Genomic DNA, 22149 nt, shown 5'->3' with positions numbered 1-22149 from the left:
AGGTCCACTCCAGTCCAGGCCTCGCTTTGTTCCCATCCTGAATGCTGCACGAATTGAGTAAAAACTATCATGCAGGAAACTAGACTTACTGTGGACTTGTTTCCTCTAGTGAAACGTTATATTTGAGTGTCAATGCCCATAATTTCAATTTTCTGTGGTGCCTTGCCTCCATAGTTCCCATTTCCTCCCCAGCCCTGCTCCCAGCAACCGCCCCCCAATCTAGCACCAGCCCTTCCCCTGCCCTGTGTCCAGCCCTGCCCCTGCCCTGTGTCCAGCCCTGCCCCAGCCCTAGCTCCAGCTGCCCAGCCCTATCACCAGCCCTATCCCTAGCCCCAGCCCCAGCCCCAGCCCGAGCCCCAGCCCCAGCCCCAGCCCCAGCCCCAGCCCCAGCCCCAGCCATCACCCTAACCCTGCTTCTCCCTAAAGTCACTCCAATCTGCATTGATTTGGTGCTAAAAGTTGTCCATTGCTCATCCATAAGACTGGAATAACCCTGTGTGCCTCTAGCATTTGCTGACTTTCCGAGTTGACTACCTGAATTATCATTTTCAATTAATGTACACAGTCCCATTTGTCCACTGTCCCACGTTAGAACAATCAATCTATTCACCTTTGTGTCAATGTTAGAAATGTTAGTTAATTGAGTTTAATATCAGATAACTATTGTTCATAATTTTAGTTACTCATCATCTCTATTCCCTGCCCTTAAGGAAGGAGAAACCATTCTTCTGTCATTGCTGCAGTAGTCACAGTCCCCGTTTTCTGGGCAGTGCTCATAATATTGTGCTGGTCACCTGAACTCTACCCTGAGTGAAATTTTAATTGTCCTGCCCATTGGATTAGATCCCAGTCCTTTTGCTGAATTCAGGACTGGGTGCAGAAAACACGAATCTTTTGTTCAATAGTTAACATGCTCAGTCCCAAATTGTATTAGCCTAGTCCATTAAACAAAGGCACCCTACCATTTTTGTCCTGCTTCTGGGATGGCCTGCTGTTCTTTGACAATTAAAGTACCAAACTGTAATTGTACGTTGTCTTGCCCAGTAATCAATGACCCTTCATACCCTTTGCATTGCCACTAGGCAGTGCTGACTACCTGGGACCACGTTCCTTGAATGATTGATGAGTATAATCCCAATTGTCCACACCCCTGTTCATTACACAAGTCCTTTGCAACTCCTTTGCACTATAGCAGATGGGCTCATCTTCAAAGTCCTTTACTTTGGGATATTAATGAATACAATCATTAATATTCAAGATCCTGCCTAAAAGGTAAGACCCACCCATGCTCTCTTCTCTTTACTCCTAGGTAGTGCAGACTACTTACTACCCTGCATTAATATGTAAAATCCTCATTGCCCACTGTCCCAACAGTTAGTCTAGGATATAACTTTATCTTTATGCCATTGCTTATGAGGGGTTCTGATTACCCAAGGTCACTTAAACAGTTGATGTGCATAATTGCATATGTCCATGGTGCTGCGCAATAAAAAATGGAATCCCACCCCGTCCTAACCACTTTGGGATATTGCTAGTGAGTGCAGATTATTCAGGAACTCAGTTGTTGGACAGTTAATTTGCACAGTTGGAGTTGTGCAGAGTCCTGTCCATTTGAAAGAGCCACTGTATTCCATTTGCATACTATAATGTGGGCTGATCACTCAAAGACACTTCTCTTGAATTGATAATTTTCATAATTGCATTGGCACATGTTCTGTGAACTAGCCACACCCACTCCCTTTGTATTCTAGCAGAGGACCCTTACTACTCAAGAACAATACACTAGGATATTTTATGTGTACAATATTAATTGGCTAGACTGAGCCTTTTGTATCAGGAACCTTGCACCATCTCTATATCTAAAAAGTGCGAATTATCTAAGGCTCTTCTCCTAAAATTGTTCATGTGCAAAATTGCAATCCCCAATGTCTCCTACTGTTAACCTAAAATCCCATTTCCACCTAACTCCCTTTGCATTATTGCAGAAGGCACTTGGGTCCTTTAAGGTGCTTAAGGCAGTTATGGTCCCTTCTGTTAGTCTGGGATCCCATCCTCTCCTACTTCCTTTGCATTACTGCAGAGAATACTTGGAAACGTTAATGTGCTTAACTGCAGCGATAATTCCTTCCATTAGTCTAGGATCCTATACCCTCCTACTCATTTTGCATTAGCACAGATTGTACATGGGACTGTTAATGTGTTCACATGCAGCTCTGTCCCTTATGTTAGTGTGTATGATTCTATCCTCTTTAACTCCCTGTGCATTACAGCAGAGGGTAGTTGGGATCTTTAAGGCCCTCAAAGGCAGCTATGGTGCCTTCTGTTAGTCTAAGATCCCACCCCCTCCTACTTCCTTTGCATTTCTGCAGAGGATATTTGGGACTGCAATGTGCTTAATTGCTGCCAGAGTCCTCTCTGTTTGTCTAGGATCCCAATCTCCTCCCTCTTACTGAGTTTGCATTACACAGAGTACAAGGGACTGTTAATGTGCCTAAGTGGCAGCTATGGTCTCTTCTATTAACCTAGGTTCCCATCCCAATCTAAATTCTTTTGCATTACTGCAGAGGGTACTTGGGACTGTTAATGTGTGTAATTGTAGTTACAGTCCCTTCTGTTAGATCCTGTCCTCACCTACTCTCTTTGCATTATCATGAAGGGTACAATGGGACTGTTAATGAGCTTAATTGCAGCTATAGTTCCTTCTGTTAATCTAGTTTCCCACTTATTCCTGCTTTGCATTATAGCAAAGGGTACTTGAGACCTTTAAGGTGCTTAAATGTAGCTATGACCCCTTCTGTTTATGTTCCCATCCCCTCCTACTTTGCATTACTGCAGAGGATACTTGGGACTCTAAATGTGCCCAATTACTACTTTCCCTTTTCTTTTTCTTTGTCCCATCCCCTCCCACAGTTTGTATTATCATAGAAGGTACAAGGGACCATTAATGTGCTTAGAGGCAGCTATGGTTTCCCCTGTTAACCTGGGATCCTGTCCCCACCTAACTTCCTTTTGCATTATTGCAAAGGGTACTTTGGACTATTAATGTGCTCTAAGGAAGCTGTGTGGTTCCTTATATTACTGTAGGATTCCATTGTCTCCAACTCCCTATGCATTACAGCACAGGGTACTTGGACCCTTTAAGATGCTTAAATGCAGCTATAGCCTCTTCTGTTAGTTTTATACTTCCATCCCCTCCTATTTCCTTTGCATTACTGCAGAGGATACTTGGGACTGTTAATGTGCTTCATTGCAGCTACAATCTCTTCTATTAGTCTAGGGTCTCATCCCTTCTAGTTGCTTTGCATTAGCACACAATACACATGGGACTGTTAATTTGCTTAAATGCAGCTCTGTCCCTTATGTTAATGTAGCATTCCATCCAACACCCTATGCATTAGAACAGAGGGAACTTGGCACCTTTAAGGTGCTTAAATGTAGCTGTGGTGCCCCCTGTTAGTCTAGGATCCCATTCCCCTTCTGCTCCCTTTACATTAATGGCAGGACATTTGGGACTGTTAATGTGCTTAATTGCAGTTACAATCCCTTCTATTAATCTAGTTATCCTATGCCTTCTCACTTCCTCTGCATTAGAGCAGATGGAGGATTTGGGACTGTTAATGAGCTTAATGCAGCTATAGTCCCTTCTGTTAATCTAGTTTCCCATGTACTCCTACTTCCTTTGCATTACAGCAGAGGGTACTTCAGACCTTTAAGGTGCTTAATTGCAGTCATGGTCCTGTCTGTTAGTTTAGGATCTCATATCTTTCAACTCCCTTTGTATTATCTTTGGGACTGTTAAAGTGCTTAGTTGCAGCTGTGGTCCCTTTTCTTAGTCTAGGGTCCTATCCCTTGCTACTCACTGCATTACCTGGGAGTGGATTTGGGACTAGTAATGTGCTCATTTGCAATTGTGGTCCCTTTGGTTAGTCTGGGGTCCCATGTCCTCCAACTCCTTCTGCATACAGCAGAGGCTACTTGGGACTCTTAATATGTTTAATTTTTGCTGTGGTCTCTTTCAGTACTCTAGGATTCCACACCCTTCTATTCACTTTGCATTAGCACACAGTGTATATGGGACTGTTAATGTGCTTAAAGGTAGTTCTGTCCCTTATGTTAATGTAGGATTCCATCCTTTCCAACTCTCTATGCATTAGAGCAGAGGGTACTTGGCACCTGTAAGATGCTTATACATAGCTGTGGTCCCCCCAGTTAGTCTAGGATCCCATCCCCCTTCTACTCCCTTTACATTACATGGCAGGGCATTTGGGACTGTTACTGTGCATAATTGCACTTACAATCCCTTCTGTTAGTCTAAGATCCTATGCTTTCCCATTTCCTTTGCATTAGAGCAGATGGTATTTGGGACTGTTAATGAGTTTAATTGCAGCTATAGTCTCTTCTGTTAATCCCATACACTCCTACTTCTTTTGTTATAGCAGAGAATACTTGAGACCTTTAAGGTGCTTAAGAGCAGGTATGGCCCCTTCTGTTAGTTTATGTTCCCATCTCCTCCTACTTCCTTTGCATTACTGCTGAGGCTACCTGGGACTGTTAATGTGCCTAACTGCCACTATAGTCCCTTCTGTTTGTCTAGATTCTCATCCTCTTCTGCATGGATTACATTACCACAGAGGATACAAGGGACTGTTAAGGTGCTTAAATGCAGCTACTGTCTTTTCTGTTAACTCAGGTTCCCATCCCCACCTAATTCCCTTTGCATTATTGCAGAGGGTACTTGAGACACTAATGAACTTATTGTAGCATTGGTTCCTTCTGTTAGACTGGGAACCCACCCTCACAAACTCCCTTTACATTTTAATGGAGAATACACGGGACTGTTAATGTGCTTAAATGCACCCACAGACCCTTATGTTAATGTAGGATTCCATCCTTGCCAAACCCTCTATGCACTACAGCAGAGAGTAGTTTCTACCTTCAAGGTGCTTAAATGTGGCTATGGCCCCTTCTATTAGTTTATGTTCCTGTCCTCTCCTACTTGCTTTGCATTACTGCAGAGGATACTTGGGATGTTAGTGTGCCTAATTGCTGCTACAATCCCTTTTGTTAATCTAGGATCCTGTCCCATTCCACACTGTTTGCATTACCACAGAGGGTACAAGGGATTGTTAATGTGCTTAAATGCAACTAAGATCTTTCCTGTTAATCTAGGACCCGATCCCCACCTAACTCTGCATTATTGCAGAGGCTACTTGGGACTGTTAATGCGCTCTAATGCAGCTGTGGTTCCTTTTGTTAGATGAGGATCCCATCCCTACCTGCTCCCTTTGCATTATCATGGAGAGTACCTGGGACTGTTAATGTGCTTAAATGAAGCCATGGTCCCTTAAGTTAGTGTAGGATTTCATCCTCTCCAACTCCCTGTGCATTACAACAGAAGGTACTTGAGACTTTTAAGGTGCTTTTAAGCTATGGTGCTTTCTGTTAGTCTGGGTTCCCATTGCTACCTAACTCCCTTTCAATTACTGCAGAAGGTACTGGAAATCTTTAAGAAGCTTAAATGCAGTTACAACCCCTCTGTTAGTGTTCCCAGCCCCTCCTACTTACACTTTGCATTATTGCAGAGGATACTTGGGACTGTTAATATGCCTAATTGCCACTACAGTCCCATCTGTTTGTCTATAATCCTAGCCCCTCCTAAATGTTTGCATTTCTACAGGAGGCACAAGGGACAATTAAGTGCTTAAATGCAGCTATGGTGTCTTCTGTTAGTCTAGGATCCTATCCTCTACCTACTTACAGAAGGTACAAGGTACTGATAATGTGCTTAAGTGCTGCTATAATCCCTTCTGTTTGTCTAGGATCCTGTCCCCTCCTACAGGGTTTGCAATACCACAAAAAGTACAAGGGGACTGTTTATGCTTAAAGGCAGCTCTTCTTTCACCTAGGATTCCATCCCCACCTAATGCATTTGCATAGTTGCAGAGGGTACTTGGGACTGTTAATGTGCTTAAATGCAGCTGTGATCCCTTATGTGAATGTAGGATTCTATCCTCTCCAACTCCCTATGCTTAATAGCAGATGGGACTTTCAAAGTGCTTAAGTATACTTACAGTGCCTTCTGTTAGTCTGGGATCCCATCCCCACCTAACTCCCTTTGCATTACAGCAGAGAGTACTTGAGATCTTTAAGATGCTTAAATGCAGCTATGCCCCCTTCTGTTAGTTTATGTTCCCATCCCTTCCTACTTTGTATTACTACAGAGTACACTTGGGACTGTAAATGTGCCCAATTACTGCTATAGTCCCTTCTGTTTGTCTAGGATCCCATCCCCTCCTACAGAGTTTACATTATCACAGAGTGTAGAAGGGATTGTTAATATGCTTAATTGTAGTTATAGTCCCTTCTGTTAGACTAGGATTCCATCTCCACCTACTCCATTGCATTATCATGGAGGGTACATGGTACTGTTAGTGTGCTTGAATGCAGCTACAACCCATATGTTAGCATAGGGATTTCATCCTCTCCAACTTCCTATGCATTATAACATAGGGCATTTGGGACCTTAAAGGTGCTAAAATGCAGCTATGGCCCCTTCTATTAATGTTCCCATTCTCTCCTACTTCCTTTGCATTACTGCAAAGGGTACTTGGGACTCTTAATGTAGGTAATTGGTACTACAGTCCCTTCTGTTAATCTAAGATCCCATTCCCTCCTACTTGCTTTGCATTACCACAGAGGGTACAAGAGACTGTAAATATGCTTCAATGCAGCTCCTGTCCCTTATATTAGTATAGTATTCCATCCTCTCCAATTCCCTATGCATTACAGCAGAGGGTAGTTGGTATCTTTAAGGTCCTTAAAGGCAGCTATGGTGCCTTCTAGTAGTGTAGGATCCTATCCCCTCCTACTGACTTTGCATTACTGCAGAGGATACTTGGGACTGTTAATGTGCTTCATTGCCACCAGAGTCCCTTTAATTTGTCTAGGATGCCATCCCCTTCTATTTGCTTTGCATTAGCACACAATGTACATGGGACTGTTAATTTGCTTAAATGCAGCTCTGTCCCTTATGTTAATGTAGCATTCCATCCAACACCCTATGCATTAGAACAGAGGGAACTTGGCACCTTTAAGGTGCTTAAATGTAGCTGTGGTGCCCCCTGTTAGTCTAGGATCCCATTCCCCTTCTGCTCCCTTTACATTAATGGCAGGACATTTGGGACTGTTAATGTGCTTAATTGCAGTTACAATCCCTTCTATTAATCTAGTTATCCTATGCCTTCTCACTTCCTCTGCATTAGAGCAGATGGAGGATTTGGGACTGTTAATGAGCTTAATGCAGCTATAGTCCCTTCTGTTAATCTAGTTTCCCATGTACTCCTACTTCCTTTGCATTACAGCAGAGGGTACTTCAGACCTTTAAGGTGCTTAATTGCAGTCATGGTCCTGTCTGTTAGTTTAGGATCTCATATCTTTCAACTCCCTTTGTATTATCTTTGGGACTGTTAAAGTGCTTAGTTGCAGCTGTGGTCCCTTTTCTTAGTCTAGGGTCCTATCCCTTGCTACTCACTGCATTACCTGGGAGTGGATTTGGGACTAGTAATGTGCTCATTTGCAATTGTGGTCCCTTTGGTTAGTCTGGGGTCCCATGTCCTCCAACTCCTTCTGCATACAGCAGAGGCTACTTGGGACTCTTAATATGTTTAATTTTTGCTGTGGTCCCAGTAGTTTAGGATCCTTTGTATTACCTTTGTATTATCAGATGGTATTTGGGACTAAAAAATGCTTAATTGCATCTCTGGTCCCTTCTGTTATAGGATCCCAATGTTGTCCAACTCCCTGTGCATTACAGCAGAGGTCTTGGGGCTGTTAGTGGGTTTAACTGTAGCTGTGGTCCCTTCTGTTAGTCTAGTATCCCAAGCCCTCCAACTGCCTTTGTGTTACCTGGGAGTGTATTTGGGACTCTAAGTTGCTTAACTGCAGCTGTTGTCTCTTCTGTTAGTAGTTTCCCATGCCCTCCTATTATCTTTACATTATAACAGAGGGTCCTTGGGATTGTTAAAGTGCTTAATTGCTGCTGTGGTCCCTTCTGTAATTCCGGGGTCCCATCCCCTCCTACTCTGTTTACCTGAGAGGATTTTTGGGACTGTTAAAAGAGACCACATAATTAAATTAGTATAGTTTCCCATGCCCTCCTATTCTCTTTGCATTACAACAGATGGTACTTGGGATTGTTAAAGTGCTTAACTGCAGGTGGGGTCCCCTCTGTTAGTCTAGGATCTCTTGTCCTTCCCCCTTTACATTACCGAGAGCAGATTTGGGAATGTTAACATGCTTATTAATTACAGTTGTTGTCCCTTCTGTTAATCTAGTTTCCAGTCCCTTCCAACTGGTTTTCCATTACCTGGTAACAGATTTGGGACAATTAATATGCTCATGTGCGGCTGTGGTCCCTTCTGTTAGTCTAGCATTCCATGCCCTCTAACTCCCTTTCCATTATAGCAGAGGATATTTGGGACTTTTAATGGCTTAATTGCAGCCCTGGTCCCTTCTGTTAGTCTAGGATCCCATGTTCTCCAACTCACTTTGCATTACCTGAGAATGTATTTGGGACTGTTTAAATGCTCTATTGGAGCTGTGGTCCCTTTTGTGTGTCTAGTTTCCCATGCCCTCTTACTCTTTTGCATTATAGCATTGGATACTTGGGGCTGTTAAAGTACTTAATTCCTGGTGTAGTCACTTTTGTTGATTTAGGATCCCATCCCCTTCTACTCCCTTTACATTATCTGGGAGGATTTGGGGGACATTTAAAGTACTCATTTGCAGCTGCGGGTCCCCTTTGTTAGTCTAGGATCTGATGTCCTCCAACTCCCATTGCATTATAGCAGATAGTGCTTGGGACTGTAAATGTGCATTACATACAGGTGTGGTCCATTTTGCTGGTCATGACCACCTCTTCCCTTTATATTACCTGGGATCAGATTTGGTACTGAAAGGTGCTTAATTGCAGCCTGTGTTCCCTTCTGATTAGGATCCCACACCTCCATCTCTATTTGCATTACAGCAGGGCGTACTTGGGCCTGTCACATGCTCTGTTGCAGCTGTGGTACCTTCTGTTTTGTAGGATCCCATGCCCATCATCTCCTTTTTACATTATCTGGGAGTGTATTTGGAACTTATAAAGTACTTAATTTTAGCTGTGGTTCCTTCTGTTCATATACTTTTCCATGCCCTCCTACTGTCTTTGCATTATAGCAGAGGGTACTTGGAACTGTTAAAGTGCTTCATTGCAGCTGTGTCACTTTTGTAGTTTAGGATCCCATGACTTCCCAGCCCCTTTACATTACCTAGAAAGGCATCTGGGACTGTTAAGGTGCTAACTGCAGCTGTGGTCCCTTCTGTTAGTCTAGGATCCCATTCTCTCCTACTCCCTTTGCAATACTTGGGGAAGGTTTTTTGGGACCATTAAAGGGCGCTGTTGCAGGTGTGGTCCTTTCTCCTGCTCTGAGATCCATGCCCTTCAAACTTTGTTTGGGTTACTGCTGAGGGCACTTGGTACTATGAATGTGCTCAAATGCAGATTTGGTCCCTTTTCTTAGTCTCAGATCTCATGCCTTCCAACTCCTTGTACATTATCAGAGAGGGTGCTTGGGACAGTTTTTATGCTCAGTTACAACAGTGGTCCCTTTTTTAGTCTATGATTTCATCCCTTGCCCCTCGCCCCGCAACTCCCTTTGCATTACCACAGAAGGTACTGGAGACTGTTCAGGTGTATCTCATTCTCTGACCCCCTGTTAGCATTATAGTAAGGGGTGCTGAATACCAAAACCCCCTTTTTTTTTGCATTGTTAATGTGCATAATTGCATTTGTTCATCTTTCTCTGCAGTAGATAAGATTTCACTAACTTCCCTTGTATTCAGCAGTGAATGCCCTTTATTCAAGACCTTTGTACTACAATAAAGTGAACCATGGTAATTGACCACACTGTCATTCATTTAAGTCCCCTGTACTCTCTGTATTAATTACTTTAGTTATTTTTGGGGGGGATTATTTGTAGCAAAATTCCAGTGTTTATGGTCCTTCACTTTTAACTAATTTCCCACCCTTTTTGTATTGCATCAGGGGATGTTAGTATCTCAAAGTATTTCTCTTAGGACTCTAAATGTGCATATACCCTCTTGATAAGCTAATATCTTTATTTCTTAGTATTATAGCAGGGGGTACTAACCACCTAAGGTCCTTCTTTTGGACGGTTAATGTGCCAGATTGCACATCCCCAAATTGGGGATCCCATCCCCATCACACCTTCTCTGTGTCAGGCGTGCTGACCAACTATAACTGCTTCTCCTTTATAGTTTAAATGTGCATAATTACAGTAACCAATGGTCCCTTATGTTAGAATGGGATCTCATTTCCTTGCCCAATTTACATTACTGTGGGGGCTTCTGACTAGCCAAGAGTCACTCTCTTGGACTGTTAATGTGCCTACTTAAATTCACTCTTATACCTAGATAAGGATTCTCCCCATACTATTTATATTCCAGCAAGAGGTGCCTACTACTTAAGATTTTACACACTAATGCAGTTAATGTGCACAGCCTTTGTTGTCTTGTGCATACTCAGTTGTCCACAACTGTACCTTTTAGTTCAAGACTCCTGCAATTACTGAAGCAGAAGTGACTGACCACCTTAAAGCCTTTCTCTTGGGACTCTGGATGTGTGTAGTATTGGTTGTCCACTGTCCTTTGAGTTAACTTGGGTCCCTGAGTCTTTTCACAGCCTCTAAGCTTTACTTCATGGGGTACTGTCCACTTAAGGCCCCTTTCTCAAACTGTTAATGTGCATAATGACAATTACATTGGGATTCTTCCCCTTTACACTCCCTTTGAAGTACTGCAGGGAATTCTGACCCATAAGGTTCCGTTTCATGGCCTGTTAAGATGCATGTTATATTTATCTGGGTTCTTATGTACTAGAGAAGAAAACCTCTCTCCACTCCCTGTATCTTCAAGCAGGGAGTGCCCACTGTACAAGACCGTGCCCTGTACAAGACTGTTGAGCAGTCAAGGAAGACAATTGTAATTGACCACAGCCATGCACCATGGACATTAATGTGCATAATTGCACAGGCTCATCCTGTTTGAATAAGATACTACCTTCTCAGACCCCAGAAGGGGTACTGATCATTAAGGCCTTTTTTTCATGCCTTGTGATTATGCATAATTGCATTTGTACATTTTTCTGTATACCAAATAAGGACACCCCTCTCCCCACTCCCTTTATCTTTAGCAAGGAGTGCCCATTATTTTAAGATCCTTGTATCTGTACAAGATACATGGTTTTAGTTGATCATACCATGTCTGTTGGACATTAATGTACATAATTGCAACTTAGTTCATCCTACTCTGTTGTATGTCATTTGCTGTATGCTAAGGTTGATGATCCCTAACTTATCCTGTTAATGTGCATAATTGCATTAGTCTGGGTTCTTGTGCACTAGATGAGGACATCCTCCACCCCTACTTCTATGCCTTCCAGTAGGTGGTGCCCACTGCTGTGACATTTACATTTGGATGGTTAATGTGAAGAATTGTAGTTTCCACAACCCTATCACTTTCAAAACTATCGTATCTGCATTGCACTGCTGCAGGGGATACTGTTTTCTCCCCAAGTTCCTTCTAGTAAACCATTAATATTCATAATTGAAATAGTTATACACCCTCAGCTTCCCTTTGCAGTATAGCAGTGTGTACTGATCAACCAAGGCCCTCTTTTGGAGTGGTAATATGTGCAATTGCATTTTTTCCTATTTTGTGCACTAAGGATCCTGCCTACTTCCTTACCAGGTTCAGCAGGTAGTGTCCACTACTTAAGACTCTTTCACTTGAAAAGTTCATGTGTATAAATGCAGTTTGCTAAGTGTGTCTTATACTAGAACCCCTCTTTGCTTTGGAGTAAGGAGATGTTATTTACCTAATGCCCTTTCTTTTAGACTCTAATGTGCATAATTACAATTGTCCATCTTTTCTGTTGGACTAGGGTTGCATTCCCTCAAACCCCCTTTGTATCAGGGGTGTGTTAACCATAAATGAGCTCTTCTCTTGAGATTATAGTTGTACAGACTTGTATGTGTCTGTGCATTTGTGTAGTGTGAAAGGATGCCCTATGCATTTACCACTATCTTTGGATTGCTGCTGAGGAGTGCTATTATGACCTCAGCTCTTGGACAATTAATGTGCACCACTAGCAATGATGGGACCTCTGTACCCACTTTGTATACATCAGGGGTACTAAGGCCCCTTTCTTGGACTGTCAATGTGCAATTGTCTATGTTCCCTTCTGTTAGATTTAGGATAACATTCCCTTAAACCCCCTTTGCATTAATGCAGGGGTTGGTGACCACACAAAACTCTATTAGTTTAGAGTTATTAAACTATTAGTGGGCACAATGGCAATTAGTGGGACTATTAGTGGGCACAATGGCAATTAGCAATGGGTTTTTCCTCCCTGGCCTTATTAGGCAAACACTCCCAGCCCCAATTTCCCTTGGCATAATAAAGTATAAACATGGCAGTATGCTGTGAACTTGTCCATCAAATAGTACCCCATACTCCCTCTCCTTTTGTATTGCTTCTATGTATAAAATTCCAAGTAGTCATGATCTTCCCCTTCCTTCCCTCTTCCCACCCCTTGCTCATCCTTGGACCCATCCAAGGTGCATAAGCACCATTCTCACAATTTCGGGTGTTCATGTATTGGGCCACTAAATAAGATTGTGTTCCTTTTTCCCTCCCAACGCCACCCTGCCCCTTTTGCATTATTGCTGGGGAATGTTGACTGGGCAAAGCCCTTTCTCTTGGATTTAAAACATTAACAATCCCAGATGTCATTGCATTACTCGCTTTGTATTGCTGTAATGCCTCAGTTGCACTATCCTTGGTCCCTCCCATCAGACATGGACCCCTCCACTTCTTTGCATTGCTTCTGAGTAATGCTGAGTACCCAAAGTCTCTTCTGTGTTATTAACACAGTACTGATTGTCCCATTTTTTTCAGGTCATCAGCCCAAGATTTTCCTACCATTTTGATGTGTTTGTGCAGTGTTGACTACCCAAAGCAGGCCTGAATTAGGTGGATGGACCTTCACTCCTTTGTCTGCATTTGTTAATAATCCCAATTCCAGTTGTTACATTCTGGGATAGGAACTATCCCTGACCATTTCTGTTACTGCTTCACTGAGCAAAATGCTCAAGGCAAGTCAGGCCTAGAAAGCTGGATTGCCACCTTTTATTTTAGATTTCCAGTATAAGTATCAGTTGAAAATTGTCTCCCCAGGAAGAAAGATTAGCATTGTCTGTGTATTCTTCCTTCCAGAGCAGATTGCCTGGCCAAGAATTTCGCTTCTCCTCTTGTATATTGCTATTGTACTGTGCCAGTTGCCAGCGTACAATTAAAAAAAAAAATACTGTTTGCAAGGTGGAATTGTAAACCTGGTCATTGAATTTTGAGGTCCAAAAACCCATTTATACCATGTACCTGATGACCAGTGTCTCTCATTTTACTAAGGGTGCTGGGTCTGTGGATAGACCACTGTGACTCTTGCTATTTTGGTATTCCCAAAAGACTTCTAGAGTGGAACTCTTAAGAGCAATATCTTTGGGTTCTACCACCATTTTAAAACCCATTATTTATTTGGGCTTTACCACTGTTCACTTTTAGAAAAACTACCTAAACATTCTAATCCTTAAATTTCATCTGAAGCATCTACCACCCCTTACTTATTTTAAGAAGATTGCTGTAAAAGAATGAAATGAGAGAACATATGCTGAGGCACTTTTGAAAACCATAATTCATCTTACTTGATTAATCTATTACATAAATAAAATGTACACTATTTAAATCTGCTAATTTAAACTAGCCTGAATCACTACACTGAAGTGAGGGATTAGAAATGATGGGTCCAGGGGCGCCTGGGTGGCGCAGTCGGTTAGGCGTCCGACTTCAGCCAGGTCACGATCTCGCAGTCTGAGTTCGAGCCCCGCGTCAGGTTCTGGGCTGATGACTCAGAGCCTGGAGACTGTTTCCAATTCTGTGTCTCCCTCTCTCTCTGCCCCTCCCCCGTTCATGCTCTGTCTCTCTCTGTCCCAAAAATAAATAAACGTTGAAAAAAAAAAAAAAAAAAAAAGAAATGATGGGTCCAATTTCCCTGTTTTAGATTGAAAAATAAGCCAAGATCTAATCATTCTTCTGGACATGAATTTCAACAGCTGCTTGGTAAAATGAATAATATCCTAGTCTCTAGTGTGCAGGGTGTGGCAGATAAGTGTTTAATATGGAACTCCTGAAGCAAATAACTAGTGGTCACAACAGCAGTTCTTTATAATCACTGAAAAAGGATACTATTCCTCTGACAAGGATGTCAAAAGATCGGCCCAGCTCAGGGTGCAGTATGCACTACTAGCTCCTTGGACAGCTGTAAGAAGAGTCTCTGGCTCTTTAGAATACTGTAAGTACTACTTTGTAGCTATTAAGTAATCTTTTCCATGTTCTATTTTCTTTCTCTTAAATGCTAGTCGTAGAAAAGTCAGAGGGTCTCCTTCCTTGTTCCTGTCTCATCTGCAATTATAATATATATATATATTATATATATGGTGATATATATATATCACCATATGAGTTATATATATATATATATATATATATATATATATATCACCATATGAGTTAACCAACAGAAATATTGTATACCCCACTTTATGCTAGTTTACACTGAAGTGAGGGGTAGAAATGATGTAGCCCTATATAATATCATTTCTGCGATGGTTGTATTTCTGGGAAGCTAATATAAGCACACTTGAAATACCTTTAGGGAATGATAATCAAGTGCTGTGTGGTGTGAATTGTAAGTTACAGAGTTTTAAAAAGGGAGCCCACTAGGCTTTGAAGTTAGTTGGATCAACTTAAAGAGGGAGGTGGGTTTACTTTTTCTCTTTGGTCTACGATATGATTAATATTGCAGCCATATGTGTAGTCCAGTTGGTTTATTTTAGTGTCATTTTGTTTTTACCTCTTTTAGAGGTATGAAAAGTGATTAAAGAGACAAGACCTAGCTTGTTGTGTTTGGCTATATGCCAAGGCTGGGGAATTGTTGATTGTCAAATCTCATTATAAGCTTGAACTTTTCAAGGTTTAGGGATTGGGGGTATAAATCTGATACGTTGGCATTTTGTACCTTTTTATTCTATCTCTGCCCCAAAACATGAGAGTAGTGATGCCTTTTTAGTTTGAGATATTTGTAGAACCTACTTTGCAAGAAGGCAATGGAGAAATGTAAGTTTTATAAGAAAACCATGGCATTGCCCACTTTTATGAAGTTAAATATACCATTTCCCCTTCCCCTTTTCTCAGCAGATGTTTTGATAAGCTAAAAAGCTTAGCCTCCCTGGTATGAAACAAACTGAAAAAGGTCCAGCTGAAAAGAAATATTAACATCAAATTCGAAACTTTTGTGCATACCCATGCATCCTGGCAGGAGCAAGAAGAACCATACTAATGAGTGGAGCTTCTCTTACTGCTCATTTTAATTCCTATCCATATTTCCTCATGGCTTGTTTTCCACCGATGCCTAAAGACATCCCCCAGTCTGACTGGTAGTAGTATACAAATGATTCTGAGACATCTTGGAAATGTGGTCTATGCCGTTGTTTCTCAAACTGAAGTAATTAGTCAGGATAAAATGCGTTTTAAAGGAACAAAATTTCTTGAGATCCTAAAGAATATATGTTTTGAGAAACAGTGACTTAACAAGGTTATTTGAAATGTAAACGTGTTTTCCAATTTTAAGATATCTTTATTAAAGGTATATGATGTTTTATATAATTTATGTAGGATTTGGGGATCCCTGAGAATATATCCACAAACCCCCAGGGTTCTTATCACCCCAATTTGAGAAACACTGGTCTATGCTTGAGACCTTTTTTTGTTGCTAATAAAATTATTCAACATTGATATACAACTATAAATATTTATTGGAATTTGTTTTAAAGGGATCAATTCTGAGCTGGTTCTATACCCCCACTGAAGAGGAAGGATGGATCAATTTTAAGTGGATTGAAGCCTGCACTAGACAGCATCCAAAGGTGAATCTTGGATATTATATTATATTATAGTTATAATATAATTAATTATATTATATTTCAATTCATTGCTTGAAATAAAGTCTCTAGCATTTATAAAATGGGATGCTCTGAAAATGTGGGCATCTTCAAAATTGATATAATCTTTGTGTTAACTCAACAAATACTTATTGGGTTATACACTGGAATAAATAACAAAACCATAGATACGATTCCTGTCAACAAGGATGCTAAAATGAGCAAATAATTATGCTGTTGGGCAATTTGATGAGTAGCATAAACATGTTGGGAAGTTCTGTGGGGCACAGAGGAAGAAGAGTGAAAGAAACACTCTTATTGAGCAAAGTGATGGCAAGGGGAAAATGCAAAGTATGACTAGGGAGCACTTTGATCAGTTTACTCGGGATATGTAGGCTAAAGGCTTACAGACACAACTTCAGTATTTCTTGCTTTTTGCAAGTGTATTTTAATGAAGCACATGTTTTCTTAGAGTCACTTTTTTTCATGAGTTTGGGGACAGAAGGAATGAGATGCTGGCAAATTTATGAAAAAGTTCAGAAGTGGGAATAGGAACATCTAGCCTTTGGTCCTGGTCCTTGGATAAAATCACCATCTGTCTCAACTTCAGTCTAGGGATGGCTGATAAATTAAGACAGAGACTTGAATCGAATGTCTCAATCCCTGAAAATGACATTTTGTCATTTTCAAAATTGGAAGGCACTTAAGGTTTTTTGGGGGCATTTCTCTAAGTGGTTATTGTGATTTCATTTCTGACTTTCTTTCTTATAGAACCTTAATATATAGGATTGGAGGAAGTTTTCTGATCCTTGTTTTGTGCATCTTTTCCCAAATACCCCTTTAGTTTTTCTAACTTTCTACAACTTATCTACCCATTTCTCTAACCACCTCCCTAAATTGTAGGAAAACATAAGACCTAGGGCTGCTATGATTAAGCATTCATAATTTTTTTTCAGGATATCGGCCCTGGTTGGCAAATGTACACCTGCATGGGAGTTTGACTTGAAGTAAATAATTTAAAAAGTTAATCTGTGGTGTATGCTAAAATATTCTTATTTGTGAAAGTGTTCTGGGAATTTACCATATTAAAGAGAAGAAAATTGATATCTGAACTGAGGTAACTGTTCCCCCAAACCTTATAAACTTGGTTGGTGACAGAGTATTGATGGTGTATGGTTAAACAGAGCTAATGCCTTCCTCTGCCTCAAGCCTTGCAGATTGGATTGGAAGAAAACTTGATATTCTCAGTACCATAGTTTTGGCATAGACAAATAGCACTTAACACTGGTTTCCCTCAAAATCCAACTCAAGTTGAATCTTAAGTATTTGTTTGAGACTTAGCTGACCCAATGAATTTAACAAGTTAAACTTCAATGGCCATGCATAGTTATATATCATTATATTGATGATATTGTATTGACTTTTTATTGATGATTTAGGTTTTACTGGATTGCTTTTCCTTGATCTCTCCAAATTAGAGTACTGAGACATCGAATGTTAGGCTCCTTGTGCTCCCTGTGCAAATGAATTTGTTAAAGAACTCTATCCTTCATTCTGATGACTACGTTGGAAATGAGCTTTTGATTTCTTCATGATAGGATGAGAGATTGAAGCAAATTTTAAATTTGGCCAGTGCTAGATTTCTTAGATGTTGGGTAGACTTATTATTTTGTTTGACCAACTAGAATGCTATTCTAGTTTCCCCAGAAATGTTAGAGGCTATGCAGCAGATCCAAGTAATACTTTCTTATTGCATAAAATATGTAACTGAATGTTTGTAACAGTTTGGAAGTAAGGATATTGCTGGGAGATCAGTGTACGTTACCATGTCTCATAAAATTTCTAGGTTACCTTATCCATAGAGGTGAAAACTTTTGTCATACTCTATTTTTACATTACTGGACTCATTACCAAATACCTAGGTTACTTTAATTCATAGCTTTGAAAACTTATGGCATACTATATTTTTTGTTTGTTAGTATGCTTGCCATTGTTTAGCATTGGTATGCAATTATTCTATGATCTATATACCATTAGAATTTTTGAGCCTTACATGTTTCCCTGACTGAAAACTGTCTATAACTCACTGCCTTCGTTTTGTAATGGATTGACTGGGTCCTTCCATAAAGTCTGATGAACAAGAACAAGAGTTTAATTGCTAATTTTAATAACTTTGACATTGTGGATTCTTCATATTTGGGCCTCATATGTTTCAACTTTAAAACTAAGTACAATTAAATCCTTATAAACAGAAAAGAAAAAGCAAGTCTTTAGGCCAGATTTGCCAACAATGATGATACCTACTGTAGCAAAATCTGGAACACAGAATTACCAGTTCTCAGGTCCATTTTGCACTTGCTTTAAAAAAAACATGTTGTATGGAAACCAATTTGACAATAAATTTCATATTAAAAAATAAATAAAACAAAAACCCTGCGATTTTTAAGCCTTCAGTATCTGGTTGGAAGATTTAAAAGAAAAAAAAACTTGCTTATTTTAGAGGTTTACAGAATGGTTTTGAAGATAGTACGGAGGGAGTTTCTGTATACCCCACACCCATTTTTCCTTACTATTAACATGTTATAGTGCTGTGATAGATTTGTCACAATTAGTGAACCAGTATTGCTACATTATTATTAACTGAAGTCCATACTTTATTTACATTTCCTCAGTTTTTCTTTAATGCTTTTTTAATGTTACAGGATCCCATCCAAGATATCACATTTTATCTAGTAGTCATGTCTTCCTTAGGCTCCTCTTAGTTATGATAATTTCTCAGACTTTATTTTTTGATAGCCTTGACAATTTTGAGGACTAACGGTCAAGTATTCTGTAAAATGTCCCTTTATTGGATTTGTCTGATGTTCTTCTCATGACAAGACTCAGCATGAGTTTTTGGGTGGAAGACTACAGAAATAGATTGCCATTTTTACTTCTTGAGTACATACTATCAATATGACATATCATTGTTGATATTGATCCTTATCACTTGGCTAAGGTACTGTTTGCCAAGTTTCTCCACTTAACATATAAAATTATTTTTTCCCTGAGGCTCCTGGGTGGCTCAGTTGGTTGAATATCTGACTTTTGATATTGGCTCAGGTCTTGATCTCAAGGTCATGGGATTGAGCCCCACATTGGGCTCAGTGCTGAGTGCGAAACCTGCTTGTGATTCTCTCCCTCTGTCTCTGCCTCTCTCCTATTCATGCTCACACTCTCACTCACATACGCTCTCTCTCACAAAATAAATAAACATTAAAAAAATTACTTTTTCCCTTATCATAGTGTATTTGAAAGGAACTCACTATATGCTTAAAGAATGGGGAGTTTTGCTCCACCTCTTTGATGGTCAAGTATCTACATAAATTATTTGGAATTCTTCTGCATAGAAAATGTATCTTTTCTCCTCCAGTTTATGTATTTAATAGTTCACATATACCAATGTGGACTCATGAATATTTATTTTATATGCTGGATAATGATTCACTATTACTTATTTTGGTTCATATTGTTTCAGCTTTGGCCAGTGGGAGTTCTTTCAGTTGGTTCCTTGAATATAACCCCATCCTTGTGAGTTTTTGTTTTTTGTTTGAGCTCTTTCTGGCACTACAAGATGCTGCAGGCTCATGTGTATGTCTCTCATCCCAGAATCTACCATTTCTCCAATGAGTTCTATTCTTTTTATTGGAGAGCAGTATTAGAAATTGAGATGTGGGTGCTATGTGTGTCATTGCTACTGGGGTGTTATTGCTTCTATACCTTCTGAATTGATAAGAGCAAAAAGATATATATATATATATGCATATTAACTCATGTATATGTACATATCTATTAGTATTTATATGTGTAATAATCTCTAGTTTCAGCTGAACATGGGTTTATACAGAGATTTCCAACTATAGCCCATTATCCCATCAATCATTATAGTCTCCTCTCATGCATTATCTGTTACTTTCTACTCCAACAGCCTGGCTTGGTTAGGAGATTTTTTTTTTTTTTTTTATGTTCATGTTAGGGTAGGTGAGTACATTGACAGTTGCCTCTATGGTTGAGTTTAGGGAGAGTTTAGCTATAGGTTGATTAAAAGTTTCTGAAATTAATTATGACTGTTCTAACCTAAATATTTCTCTAAGTTTTGAAACTTACAATAGGTTGCAGAAACAAACCTTTCTTAACAACTAGGCTCTATCCCAATTTCCACATTTTGCACCTCATTTTCAGGTTAAATTACTCTAATAAAGTTAGGTAATCTGTTTCTTGGGTATGCATTTATTTTCTCAGTATTTTTTTTGTGATTAGCTATAGTACCTTGAGAACACTGGAGGCAGGGAGGGAAGAGAAGGGCATGTTCCTATGTGAGGTAGAGAAAATCCATTTAGTGACCTCCAGCTAGCTCTCCAAAGTACCTACATAAGACCCAAGGAGTAGATTTTTTCCTGGCAATTTGTAACCCAAATGCAATTTTCAACATTGTAATTTTACTGAATTTTATTCAAGCTAATTGGTGTGCTAATTTTTAAGTGTTCTGATTGATGTGTCACTTGTATTGCATATGGAGTAGTAACATGTTAATTTGTATTGGGCATAATTTTTATATTTTATGTTAGATATTTGAGACACTGTTTCTGAAATCTGTACAAGTTTGACAGTAGGGAGCTCTTGTCTCAATTTTTTCCTCTTTCCCCTCCAACATTTATTATGAACATTTTCAGAAAAGTTGAAAAATTTGTTTAGTGAACACCAATATACTCACCACTTAGATTCTACAATTATCATTTTGCTGTATTTGATTAAACTTTTCTTTAAAAAATTCTTATGCCCCTTCTGAGTTCATGGAAATAATTTTTAAGCTAAAGAGCATGAAAAAAATAAGAGTAAAGTCTTTGTGCTTAGATCGATAATAAAACTGTAAAACACAGCAAGTATACAAAGTAATAGTATATAAATGGCTACTAAAATGTGAACATGTTACTATTATCGTATTGCTTCTTTGCAGCATGGAATGTCTTTTCTCTCATGTGCTGTTAATACCCTTAACCAAATTATTACCCTTTTCAAGCTGCTGCAAGATCTTGTTATAGCACATAGCAGTGCTATTTGTCTTTCATTTGGCACAATACTCATTTATATATTGTTTTCCTCTGTCCTTTTCTTTAAACTCCAGGCAACAAAAGTAGTACCACTTGCCACTAATTTGGCACTGGAATTTTTCCATTTAAAGGTAGTCATCTAAATGATCTAGACTATTTTTATGGTGAAATATAAATGTGGTAAAAAATTTTGTAGAAGTCTCCTATACCCCTGAGTATCCTTGCCCATACCCCACAGGCAAAAGACCTCTGAATTGAGAGATAACCTGGGTTTAAGTATCACTTGGCCACCTACTAACTAGTTGTATAACATTGATGGAATTTCATCTCCAGGGCTCCCAGTTTCCTTATTTAGGGAATGAAAATGTCCAATTACATGATCAATAATACCCCTTCTAGCTGTGATGATTCTGTGACTTGGCTAGTGTTGGAGTACTTGAACCAGTTGGCCAGCTATGACACTAGGGTTTTAGGTCTAAAGTACGTTGACATTTTGTTGAGCTATGAGATGACAGATTGAGAGTATTAAAATTCTTGTCAATGAGTATTGAATCCTAAAATATGTTTTTTTTTTGTTTGTTTTGCTTTTTTCTTTTTTACCAGTTCCAAAATGTAATCACTTTCTCTGGCTTTAGCTTCCCTTTGATGGAAAGGGAATGCTTCTTGAACATGTCATCAGTGTAAAAACAAAACTAGAAGGCTTTGGTCTAATGTAGCCATACTCAGTAAATATGGTTCAGAGTGGATCAGAAGATCTGGAGAGATTGGACTAGTCATTTCCTTTTAGGCATCTTAACTGGGGTGTGTATAAATGAATTTGTACTTCAATCCATTAATTTAAAAATTCTTTGAGTAAATTTACTTGTACATGGAATGCCCATTTACCATCATTAATGGGGTTTCAAGAAGGAGCAGAATAAATATGTATAGATATGCATGAATTG

General features: G+C 39.6%; 1 long non-coding RNA gene across 11 annotated transcripts in view; it reads left to right on the top strand.

Moving 5' to 3' along the window:
- Positions 1–365: 365 nt before the first annotated feature.
- LOC109496543 overlaps positions 366–22149 on the top strand; it is a 33587-nt gene continuing 11803 nt past the window's right edge. For 2 of the 11 annotated variants that reach the window (XR_002152619.3, XR_002152617.3), the window contains exons 1-4: positions 367–14467; positions 16008–16100; positions 17072–17232; positions 21809–22006. This is a non-coding gene — a long non-coding RNA (uncharacterized LOC109496543). Of the gene's footprint in view, positions 14468–16007; positions 16101–17071; positions 17233–19632; positions 19686–21808; positions 22007–22149 lie in introns of all 11 variants that reach the window. The other 9 variants (XR_002152622.3, XR_002152616.3, XR_002152621.3 and 6 more) reach the window with 7 other exon arrangements.

This window comes from Felis catus, chromosome X (assembly GCF_018350175.1).
Source record: "Felis catus isolate Fca126 chromosome X, F.catus_Fca126_mat1.0, whole genome shotgun sequence".
NCBI lineage: Eukaryota > Metazoa > Chordata > Mammalia > Carnivora > Felidae > Felis > Felis catus.
The sequence above is the reverse complement of the archived record's forward strand: the minus strand, read 5'-3'. Positions and strand labels throughout refer to the sequence as shown.